General features: G+C 55.6%; 1 protein-coding gene across 7 annotated transcripts in view; it reads right to left on the reverse strand.

The window, feature by feature from the left end:
- NAV1 (neuron navigator 1) overlaps positions 1-12,309 on the reverse strand; it is a 209,578-nt gene that overhangs the window by 51,304 nt on the left and 145,965 nt on the right. The window lies entirely within an intron of this gene.

Genomic DNA, 12,309 nt, shown 5'->3' on the forward strand with positions numbered 1-12,309 from the left:
CTGCTTCTCGGTAACTGGATGAGGGCTTGAGCGCAAGAAGGCAGGGCGGCCAACCCGACAGGCCCTCCCACACGCTTACACCGGCTCCCGCCCTTTGCAAAGGCCAGCGGACAATGTGCCCCTGCGGGCCCGCCGCAGCGGGGTGGGTGCCGGGCAGCTGGAGACGACTCAGGTGCCTCGGCCTGGGTGGGGGGGCTCTGTGGACCCCTGTCCACCACCTTCCCCCCGTGGGGATTCATCGGGACCCACGCGGCTCGAGTGTGAAGTCCAACCTCCTGGACGGCGCTTTGCAAAGGGCTCTTCGGGACGATGGGTAAAACTCAAATCCCCCTGACAGCGAGGGCCAGGACGCTGGCCGAGGCCCGGTGGACACCTGCCTCCGCCGGGGCCTTCGTGGCCCTGGGGCAGGGGTGACGGGCCCCTAACCGGGGGTCAGCAAGGCCTTCCCATGGCCACACGTCCCCGGGACACAGTCACGCACTCCCCGCCGCGACCAGGCCGGCCTGAGGGTCCACTAGCGCCCCGCCCCCCGCGGACGCCCCGCCCACCCCGTCCTGCCCTGTCCGTCAGCGGCGCGGGGGCTGCCAATTGGTGCACTCGCGGGAAGGTCTGTGCCCGCCCTTCCTGCGCTCTTCCTTCCGGCTGCCTCGCTTCTCTCTGTCTTCTTTCCTGCTCCCTTCCGGCTGGGTCCCTCCGGCTATGTCCCTTGGGCGCTCACTCACCTGGGTTCCTGCAGCTGGGAGGGTCGTTGGTTTCACAACAACAATCCCCTACACTAACCCACCAGAGGCCAACACTTAGGTAGCCCCTCACGTTTCCGAAAAGCCGTCCTATGTGGAGCCTGCCCAGAACAGCTTAAAAATGAAAGCCAGGGGCAGAATTTGCAGGGACGTTGCGTGCTGAGCTCTTTGAGGTCTCCTGAGGTGGGAGCCCTGCCACGGCTGCGGGAGACCCTTTCCTGCCAAGAACGTACAGCATTTGAGCTGACGCCACAGTGTGCAGGGGCTCGTGGAGGGCACTTCTCTCCAAACCCAGCCGGTGGTCAAGTGTAAGGCCAAGTCGTCCCGTCAGACACCACGTGCTGGAATTTAAACAGGGGCCTTCTCCAACCACCCAGTTATGGGCTGAAATGTAACATGGTGCGATTGCTTCTTTCTCCATTTATGAAACACGGCGTGTAGTTCCTCATCAACGCTGTCCTGGAGGGTGGATTGCGGTACTTACACCACTTTGGCTCCCAAAGAGACAATTTTACAAGTGTTTACATGATCATCTTCCGCCTCGAAACAGCCACCTCTCAGATCCGTGAGGGCCCTTCATTTGGGAAGACGGTCATGGGCAGACAACAAGAGAGCTTTCTTTGCTTGGGGGGATATGGGTTTCCAATCTGTTCTCAGACCCCAGACCTGAGATGCTAGGTAAGGTACTTTTAATTCGAGCCTCCCTTCCCCTCAAAACAACCCGTACATTCTTTCCTGATTATAAAGATGTCCAATAACAGCATAAAATGAGCAGTTAATAATAGGTCCCAACATGTGAATTACAGTGGTTTCCAAAAATAAAGCTTCATGGAGGAAAAATCTGCAAGCTACTGCTGTGAGGTAGACGCAGCAAAAGCACAGTTTCCTCACACCATGGAAATCTGGATGTCCGCACGCAACTGGCAGACACGGGTTCTGAACACAGCCCTGGGAAATGATTTTTGGTGTAAACCGAACCCTGACTTTTCCCTACCTCGCCGCTCTGTCTCCCTCTCCTCAACCAACCTTACAATTAAACACCCAAGGCCCGTTCCTCAGCCCCGGTCTTTCCTTACGTTTCCAGAGAGCAAGATGGAAAAAGAAAAGGCAATGCTATATAATCTGTTACCTTCTCTGCGCTTTGTCTAAGGTGACGCCTGGGATCCCATGTTGTTTATGGAGTCTTCTCGCTTGCCAACCAGCCTATAAATGCTTAAGTCCTTGAAAACCAGAGAACAGGAGCGCTTGTTCGGGATTTCAAAAGAAGTGCTCCCGAGAGGCCCCCTGGATTTGTGCATTCTGAAGAGCTCCCCCCACAAAGATTCTCGACTCCTATCAATTCTACCAAGGAACACTGGGCAGGTTTATCCAAAGAAAGCCCAGCACTAAGAAACCCCATTGACTAAAAACTTTACTTGTCTCTTTAATCTAGGTCTTAAAGAAGGCTGAGCGGTCACTCCCACCGTGAGGGCGGGGGGCGGGGGGGGGATCAGTGATCTGGCCTCGGTGGGCACTGTAATTGTTATAGACCTCTTGCCTTCATCTTTATGGCCAAATTAACTGCCTTCTTCCCGGGAGCCATTCAGTTCGCGGACTGCTTACTCCCGGAGAAATATCTTTGTTGAGGGCTCTGAAGATTTCCACTTCAGAGAGCAGGAAGGCTGAATACCACGGTGCCTGGGGGTCAAAGGTCAGCATCAGAGGAAGACCCGCGCTTCTATGGGTGAGCTGTCTGTGCATGTGAAAGCAAGCCCATCTCTCACCTACTACAAAGCCTTGAACAAAAAGGAGAAGAAAAGGAGTCTTAATTCGCAACCGATAAGGAGATGAAGTAAAGATCTTAGACCAGCGAAACAAACTACACGCAGGTGTTCAGGCGCGGTAAAGAGACACTCATTCCCTGCTCCAGGCACAGCATTCTGCCCGCGTAAGGAGGAAGGATGGATGGAGGAAAAAATAACAAGGAACGGAAAAGAGTTAAACTTCTCAAACCCTCACCTGCAAATGCCAGAGAGAGCAAACAGTTTTGAGAGGCAGGCGTCCGATGCAGTTTTTACAGATCAGGTATTGAAGCATCCGTAGTGCTTTGCAAACAGACGTGCCCAGCCACTCTGGGAACTGGTTATTGCTTTCAACACCCCTTGAGAGCGGACTGCCATCGTTCTGTAGCAAATCCTGAACCCATCGCTCTCCACCCAGACATTCCCTTCTCTCCGAACCATCTCACGTGTGCCTCTCCACTGCGGTGGCCCTCGTTTTCCTCCAAAGAGGGGACACTAAGGCTGCGAGTTTCGCCCTGGGTCCCGGAACAAATCAGTGGCAAAGTCAATACTAGATTTCCGGCCCTTCGTCTCTTCACTGCAGCATGGAAGGCGTACTCCAAGACCGGCTGCATACAGATCGTACACTTGGCCTTTTCCCCGGCCCCTCCGCTAATGCTTCCCTCATGGTGTCTCCTGCCACATCACCTCCCCAAGGTCCAGAGGGGGAACAGTTTTTCTTACCTACAGATACCTATTTTAGGAAAAAACAACAATCTTGAGAACACAGGAAATGACCAGCTAGGAAATTACTTGGGGTATTAACATGCTTTTCTTGGGCAACTATAAGTTGGAATCTCTGTTCTGAGGCTTTCTGATCAGTCTGGGGCTTCTGGCATAATCCTTAAAGAAGTCCAAAGAAGGAAGACTGAAATTAAAAGAAGAGAAAGTTAATCAAAATCCAACTGGTTTTATTTCTGGGGAAGGAGCCTTCAGGCAACAGATGGGAATGAAAACATCCTGTTATTTCTTCCATTCTCATCCGACAGAGGACAGATCCAGAGCCACTGCAACTCCGCTGCTGTCCCGAGGGGGCTGTGCCCAAAGTCCCGCCTGCCTTTCAGAGACCTGGGAGAACGAAGCCCTAATGGGGTCTCACGTGGAGGTGACGACCGTTAGGTCTGAGTAAATATAAAGTGCCTCAGTCACCACCGGAAGGAGCTGAAAATGAATGGACAGACGAGGTGACTTGGGCACCAAAGATACGCGCCCCGAGCCTCACGTGGGGCGAGCTCCCAGGGATCTGAAGGAAGAGACACAGAAAGGAAGGAAGCTGGTAGTCTGCAAGCCCCCTTTGAAGGAGAGGAAAGCTTTCTGCTAACAGCTTTAGCAGAAGCCCCCATGTCTGAGGCAGGGAACCGGAGGGCTGCTCTGACAGCCCCCCCGCCAACACCCAGGCCCCTGGCGGGTGGGCGTTCTTCTGCATTGCAGGACGTCCAGGGAAGGCCCCTCCCCACCTTCCTGAGGGCTCGCTCCGGTAAAAGCCTCGCAGACTCAGCCTAGTTACAGAGAACTCCCCAGAAGGGCGCCGGCGAAGCTCAGTGCCGGTCAGGGTCCCAGAACCGGCAGGGCTTTCCCGACGCACGTGTGTTTTCCACCCCCGCTCTTCGCGGCCGGACCCACACGCAGGAGGCCGTCCTGCTTCCGTCTTTGAAGTGGGGCGAGATTCTCATGGCACAGAGCAATCTTCTCCCCATAACCTTTCAGATCCTACACCCAGTTCCACCACCGTTTTCCTAACAATTTGCCTTTTCAAGCCCCCTAGTCTTCAGTGATGTAGTTTTTTAATTTTTAGTATCTATTTACTTATTTATTTGGCCGTGTCGGGTCTTAGTGGCGGCGTGCGGGCTTCTCTCTAGCTATGGCGCGCGGGCTCAGTAGTCGCGGCACGTGGGATCCGAGATCCCGGACCAAGGATCGAACCCACACCCTCTGCATTGGCAGGTGGATTCTTAACCACTGGGCCACCAGGGAAGTTCCAGTGATGTAGTTTTTATAGAAACAACTTTCTTTTTACACTCACACTTCATCAATTTATGTAATAACTAGATGACAAGATTTCAACAGACACAAACAGGTTTGGGGACAAACAACTCTCTGTAGGCCTTCGACATGCCAGGTGGAACAGGAGGGCACGCGGGCAGGGGCCGCAGGAGCAAGCCAGGGGCAGGGCCCTGCCATGTCTGGTGCCCAGAACCACTTCAGGAAGGTTCTGACCTTTCCTGCTTCCCAAATATTCCTCCTTGTTTCACCTCTGGATTTCTTTGCTAAACGTGAAGACCAGAGGTGAGGATGACAGAAATCAAAATTCAGGTTGTTTCTGCATCTCTGGGCTCACAGCACACGACAGCATTATTTTACTGGTAGAATCGTGGTATGTTAGAGAGTCCTGCTTCGACTGTGTAAGGGACATGGAGTGGCCGGGCGCTCGCCAGAGCAGACCGTCACTGAGCCCAGGGGTCCTGCAGGAGCAGCGAGGCTTCTTCCCAAGGGGCTTTGGACTCTCTGGGGATCAAAGCTGCTCCCACCATCAACTGCTCTGTGCAAATTCCCCGACGTGGTTTCTCGGTAGCGGGAAGCTACCTGAGCGAGCGATGCTTTCCTCCCCCCACAAGGACTTCTGGGAGCGAGGAGGGACTGGTTCTCCACCCGCTGGTTCTGAGGCCCGGGAGGGCAGACCGGCGGAGGCTCTGAGGGTCCCTGCTGAGGTAACCGACGTCTAGGGGCCTAGATTTGTCTCCCTTTCTAGACACCCCCCCCATCCTCTGGGGCCACAGCTTTGCCTGGGCTTTCCATACCGCCTCTAGGACAAAAGCACTTGAAAGATAATGCAGATACAAGGTGCATCTACGGAGGATGAAAGCAATTTCTATAATGCACAGGACAAGACTGGTCTTATTATATATATCCCCTCATTCACAGTTCATTTATAAGAGCTGGCCCTGTCAACAGTGGGCCGAGGAAAATGGAGGAAAACTAAACAGTTAACATACAGCTCATTGTACTTGGAAGGTAATTCTAAAATGCATTATAGCACTGAGAATAGGGGCCTTTATGGGTTTTCCTCATTTAGAGGAGCCACCTTTGCAGGAAAAGGTGATTCAGAAGTCTTCCCCAAGAGCAGCTCAATGCAAGCCTGAAAGGCAAAGTTTTATTAAGCGCGAAGCCCGTGTGTGAGGGGCCCACCCCCCGAGGGGCTGCTGTGGGAGCTGAGTTCTGGAAAAGCAACGCCCCAGAGAGAAGCTCTCAGGAGCAGCAGGTATGGAAATCTGGGCTGGGAACCCAGGGCCTGGAAATTGCAAGGATATTTACCTAGAATTTATGAGAGAGAAGCTTAAACGGGAGAACCAGGAACACACACTTCACAGAGTAAATAGGAAGAAATGGCACAAATATCCAGAACGTGGAAAGACACGTCGACTTTAACAAGGATTTCGGTCGGGAGCTCTTTCCAGACAGAGGCCTCCGTTCCCAGATCTGATGAACCAACCGTGCTTTTCAGCCTCCCTTCAGAGAGAATTAAGGAACCGGTTCCAGGATGTACACCTCAGTCCCTGTGTACAGGGGCTCAAACTCCAGAAACCCAGGACACCCAAGAATAAATCCCAAGGATCTGTTTTCCTTTGGGGCCTCTGAGCCATAATTCCACCCACTGGCAGAAAAACGACTCCTGTTTTAAAGCTGTTAAAAACCTAGTCTTAAAATCACACAGTTGGCAGGTCACCAGGATCCAAACCTGGTCGACTGGTAAAGGCTTACAGAAGAATTTCAAATAAGCCGTGGGAGAACGCTCCAAGCTGACAAACAACATTTTCACGCGCGCAAGCACGCACACACGCGCACGCACACACGCACACGCGCGCACACGCACGCGCACGCACACACAAGCGCGCGCGCACCGAGTACACACACCTCCGCAGGAGCATGCGTGCACCGGACACCTGCCCACACAGTCTCAAGAAGGGGCCTGGCCGGACATCAGAGACGGCGGGGGACGCGCCCTCGTTGCACTCTCTTCCCATGTCGCCCACCGGTCCCGCGCCGCCCCGTGAAGTCTTTCCAAGGTGCCTCTTGGGCCCAGGGCCCCCTCCCTCTTCCTTCCTAACCGAGATCCTTCCCCCAGACGCCCTTGCAGTCTCTGCACGTGAACTTTCCGTGACCTCGCCACCCTCACTGCCCTCCTGACCTGACCTGGGGGTAAATCTCTTCTGTTTCTGACTCGCTTGCTTCCTATTTCCAGCTACTGTTATTCCCAGTGTCCGAAGCCAACGTCCACTCTGTTACAAGTTCATCGTACCACCACGTGGACCGAAAGCAGTTGTCTGTTGCCCCCTGCAGTGATCAGAACAATTCTTGGCACACAGTGGCCAATTGATCAGAACCTGCGGGGCTTCCCTGGTGGCGCTGTGGTTGGGAGCCCGCCTGCCGATGCAGGGGACGCGGGTTCGCGCCCCGGTCGGGGAGGATCCCACGTGCCGCGGAGCAACTAAGCCCGTGAGCCGTGGCCGCTGAGCCTGCGCGTCCGGAGCCTGTGCTCCGCAGCGGGAGAGGCTGCAACAGTGAGAGGCCCGCGTACCGGAAAAAAAAAAAAAAAAAAAAAGCAAAACCAAAAAAATCAGAACGTGCTGGTGGAGAATTGATTTGCTTTTATTTCACGCGGCCGCTTGACCCTGAAGAGCTAGCGTGACAGGGCACGGGATAAATACGGTATATCCGCTAATCCCGGACTCCCAATCCACCCCTCCCCTACCCACCCTTCGGAACTGTATTCAATATCCTGAGATAAACCGTCATGGAAAAGAATATGAAAAAGAATGTGTATACGTATAACTGAATCACTTTGCTGTACAGCAGAAGTTAATACATTGTAAATCAACTCTACTTCAATGAAATAAAATTTTAAAACATATGGTGTATCCACATCTGACCTTATATGACCACATCATATAAGCCGTCCTGATGGGACCCTGTTGGCTATTCATTATCACCATCAAAAGACCATCACTAATTCCATATATACGCATCACTCGAATGAGAGCCTCTGCCCCCAGGAATCTGTGACTGGACAAAACCACCATCACATAATGAATGACTATGGGGGAAAAGCATAAATAGGTAAGTTGGAAAGCAGCTTCCCCGGAGGTTGGAGAAGCTGATACATCAGCAGCTCTTGTTTACAGAAAGCGACCGTACCCGAGGGAGCCCCAGTGATCTCGAGCGTACAGAAAGCACCGAGCCCCGTAGCCCGACACGCAGCCCAGAGTGGGATGGGAGGAGGAGCTAGCCGGGCTGTGTATGAATTGCTGCTTCGCTACTTACCGTCTGTGACCTGGGACAGGCGCTGCCCTCCCCGAAACACACCCGCAGCCCCCAGATGGTCGTGTCACCACCGGCCTTTCAAGGTCATCGTGCGCGGAGTAAAGGAGGTAAAAACACAACACCCAGCTTGACACCCAGCAGGGAAGGCAGGTACACGGCTTCCCTCCAATCTCCTCTTCTGAATAACCTACCTGCTACTCAAATGGCCCCCGTAGCAACACATGAAGGAGAAAAACTAGCTTATGAGGCAACTCCCATTGCTGCACCCTCTGTGAGCACACAGGCCGCGCGGAGCATCTCCCGACTGTGCTAACAGGACCAGCGGCCGGGCCGCCACGCGTGCGCACGGGTGCACGGCGGGGGCGGGGCGCAGGGGGGTGAAGGGGTCACGATGTTCTTTCCTTCTCGGCACTTCCCTCAACCGTGTGTCAGTCTTCAAGAGAGGCTTCACGTGGCCCGGAGTGTCCAGGAATTGACCATTTCTAGGAGATTCCTGAGGCACCCCAAGACACTCAGGCCAAGGACGAATTCTCACAAGCTCTGCATTCTCCATGGGGGCGGCACTATTTCATTCTGCTGCCAGGGCAAGGGCGAGGGCAGTCTGTTACTCTGGCCGTGAACTTAATGTGAGATGACACTGGATCCGGGTCCGGAGCAAACAAGCCAGTTACACTATCGGATCAAAGGTTTTCAGGCAGCATTCCTCGTGGGGCTGAGCAGGTGGGAATGTATACAGTTGTCTGTCTCAGGGGATTCCATCTCAGCCCAGGAGTCTGTGTGACGGGAGGTACCCCGGTGATGGTGGGTCTGGGCAGAGAAGCTGGAAGATGACACAGAACCACTCCACCGAGGGACGCTCCTCCCTCCCTCCTCAAAGGAGCTCATGTTCCTCTGGAAAACTCTTACTTTACCTTCAAAGCTCAAGGAAAATGCCACCTTCTCCAGGAAGCCCTCCTGCCCTGCCTGCTTCCGGCTACCGCACGCGTGAGCAGGTCCCACAGTGACGCGCCTCCCGGCTCCTCCACAGACTGCTTCCTCCTGCGTGATTGCTTCCCACGGGTCTCACGATTCCAAACCCCGTGTGTATGTGTCTGCTGCCTCTGTCAGTCCGTTTTCACTGTCAGACTCCAAGCTCCCAGTGGCAGGGGCTGTGCACCACTGTGTCCCTGTTCCCAGCACTGTGCCCGCGCCTGGGGGCGCTCACACGACACTTTGTTGAATAAGTGAATAGACGTGAGCTCCTCAGGGGCCCGCTCTTCCTCCAGCGCCCAGCGCGGCGGAGGGCCCAAAGTTACCACACAGTAAAGGCCGAAGACATAACTGCTGGGTGTTTTTAATGATGATGTTTTTTTCAAGTTTGCCATCAAAAATAGGATGTCTAAATACGCTATCCTAGTTAGCACAGAACTCGGACTGGATAGAAATCCGAAGACGAACGATTAAGAATTTACGTAAAAATCCAAGATATATTCTAAGCCGAGACCTGTTTGGTCTGTTACACTGATGGGCACCTTCGTTACGGTCCGAGCGAGACGGAGGGAAGGTTGCTGAGGGAAAGAGCGGCCTGGAGAACCGACGAGGGGGCCCTGCTGCCTGGGAGGGACCTGGCTGTGCGGTACCATCCGGGAAGGCTCAGGTGCTGAAAGCACTCTGCTTGTCACATCACCTGTCATTCCCACGTCCCACGGTGTGGACGGGTCAGGAGCTCGAGAAGGAAACTGAGACAAGAAGCCAAGCAACTGAGGTCACAGAGTGAATCAGCAGTGGAGCCAGAGTCTGGATCGGGCTGGTGGACTCCTAGTCCAGGGCTCTGGCCACGACACCCACCAGCGGTCAGGCCGGCTCTCACTCGACCTCTGTGAGGCCGCTACTAGCCGCAGCTTCTGCGATTTCAGCATGGAGCATCCCCTGGGCCCAGATTAGCGTCAGTGAGAACAGGTTCCGTGGGGCAGGGTTTAAAGGTTGACTGCAGAGTCAGGCAGATCCCACCACTGGGATCTCAGGAAGGTTCACTGAACCGCCCTGTGGCTCAGTTTCTTCACCTGTGAAATGGGATGACAGTAAAATGCACCTCCTGTGCTTGCTGTGGGATTAAACAAGCAAGTGTTTACAAAGCCCTCAGCACAGGCGCTGTCTGGAGCGTATTGTTATAGTGCTTAGAAGTGACTGGCTCAGGGCTTCCCTGGTGGCGCAGCGGTTGAGAATCCGCCTGCCGATGCAGGGGACACGGGTTCGTGCCCCGGTCCGGGAGGATCCCACGTGCCGCGGAGCGGCTGGGCCCTTGAGCCATGGCCGCTGAGCCTGCGCGTCCGGAGCCTGTGCTCTGCAACGGGAGAGGCCGCGACAGTGAGAGGCCCGCTGGCTCAGACGTGGGCACAGGCTGCCGCCACACCCAGCCTTCCTCTGCCCTCTCTCCTCCTGCCTCCCAATCGGAGGGCAGGGCTCTGCAGGGAGAGGTCCAGCCAGCAAGTGCAGCCTGCCCTTGGCATACAAATCTAGCCCCGTAAAACCCTCTACCCAGAAGCAGCCCCTGGCTCTGCTGTCCCGCGGCGTTCTGTCCCCTCACAGGGGCTGGTTCTGTGCCAGGTCCACACCCTCTGCCCCAGGGTCTCTGTGAGCAGGGCCCCTTCCCAAGGGTCCCCAGGCTCTAGCTCAGGGCCCTTCCCAGGAGGGAGTCCAGGAGGGCTGAATGGGACAGATGCCTGCACTCCAGGCTTCCTGCCTGGGAGACGCTGAGGACGGGGTTCGCTGGGGCAGGAGAAGACAGGGGTCTCCAAGAGAGACCCTGACACTTGAGATGTGCGAGAACAGCACCGATGGAGACCGCCTCCCCCGTAGATGCAATAATCCCACGCACCCTGATCACCGCTCAGCTCATCAAAAGCTGGTCCTGGAGATACTGGAGGGCCTATTAAGCCATTCACCCTGAGACCTCACTCACATCCTCCCCAGCTGTCTCCTGCAGAGTGTTGGGGGTGGGGACCTGAGCCTGCAGGGAAAGCGTCTCTTTGATCCCTGTTGGCCCCAATCAAACATCATTTACAAGTTCGGTTCTGAGCTGTCCCCAGAGCGAAGGCTTGGGCTAAGCCCTCCGTCGGTGGATGAGAGCCAGGGCAATTAAAGTTTACATTTGAACTCTGGCAATTCTCGGCCTGACCTCCAGTTTATGACATCCCCTCTCTCCTTGCCTACTAACTACAATCCCCCTGAAAGTTAGGGTTAGGCCTGCTCGAAAAGGACACCACAGGCCCAGCCCAGCCATTCCCCAGCAGGCAGCCGGCAGGCTGAGTAGGTGTAACTCGACCTGCTCAGCCCTCGGGCTAGGGCCCTCCCGGCACTCCCGGCACACCTGCCCTGAAGTCAGATTCTGGTAAGAAGCTAGGTGAGTGAGTACCCAGCAGCTGTGGATGCAGGACCGGATGCTGAGCTCACTGTACAGAGCCCGGGTCTCCTGGGCGGGGTGGGGTGAAGCAGAGGTAGGGAGCAGGGAGGACTCCATGTCACGGCACGATGAGGTCACCTAGCAGAGGCTGGTGGAGGAAGCAAGGCTTGGTGCGCTCAGGGAAGGGTGCTGGGGCCAACTAAGAGATCTTCCCCTCTTCTGCCATATGGGGCTAGGGGCGAACTGAATAGCAGAACTGGTGCAACTGGAACGGTCCTCAGACACACCTCCTGTGGATCCGGAGCGGGTTCTGAGCTGGGGTGGCGGTGGGGGAAGTGGGGTTAGGGGAGGTTAGGAAGGCACCCTCCCCTCCGCCTTGGCCAGGGCCAGGGCCTCAGGACTCGGCCTGGGATCCCACCAGAAACAGGAATTCCCACAGGTCCCTGAATAGACCTCTGTTCTCTCGAATATTCTCTGTTCATGAATTGGTTCCTCTTACAACACCCCCAGGCCCACCAGTCGGCTCAGCGAAGTGACCCCAAGGGTCCCAAGTTGGAGGCCAGCAGGACAGACTTCCGAGGGGCTCCGGGTGCTGGGGATGCCCCCCCTTCACCAGGCCTTACCCACTGCTCTCCTCTGACCCTGAGCCCCCGTGGGCAGAAATGCAATGGGCTCCCTCCTGGGAACCTCGGGGGAGAAGGAGCACAGGGTGCAAGTCAGGGGTCTAGGGGCTGGGGGGGGCTGCGCGGTGGTCACAGCGAGGGGCATGGGCCTCCCGATCAACTCCCCAGTCCCCAACTTCCTGCAGCCCCGCAGGTCCCAAGGGAGGCTGAGGGGAGGGAGGGTGCACCCCGTGGTCGGAGGCTCCCAGGAACCCCACACAGCAGCAGCCCTCTTCCTCAGGTGGCTGGAATTCCCTAATCCTCTCCTGGAGGCGAGGTTTCTAAGCCGGCTGGCTGGGCCCCAGGGCTGGCCACGGTCACAATCACTGCTCCTTAGTGGGGAGCCTGAGTGCCCGACCCTCACCTTACAGCGCTGGCCTTACTTA

Source organism: Kogia breviceps, chromosome 1 (genome assembly GCF_026419965.1).
Source record: "Kogia breviceps isolate mKogBre1 chromosome 1, mKogBre1 haplotype 1, whole genome shotgun sequence".
NCBI lineage: Eukaryota > Metazoa > Chordata > Mammalia > Artiodactyla > Physeteridae > Kogia > Kogia breviceps.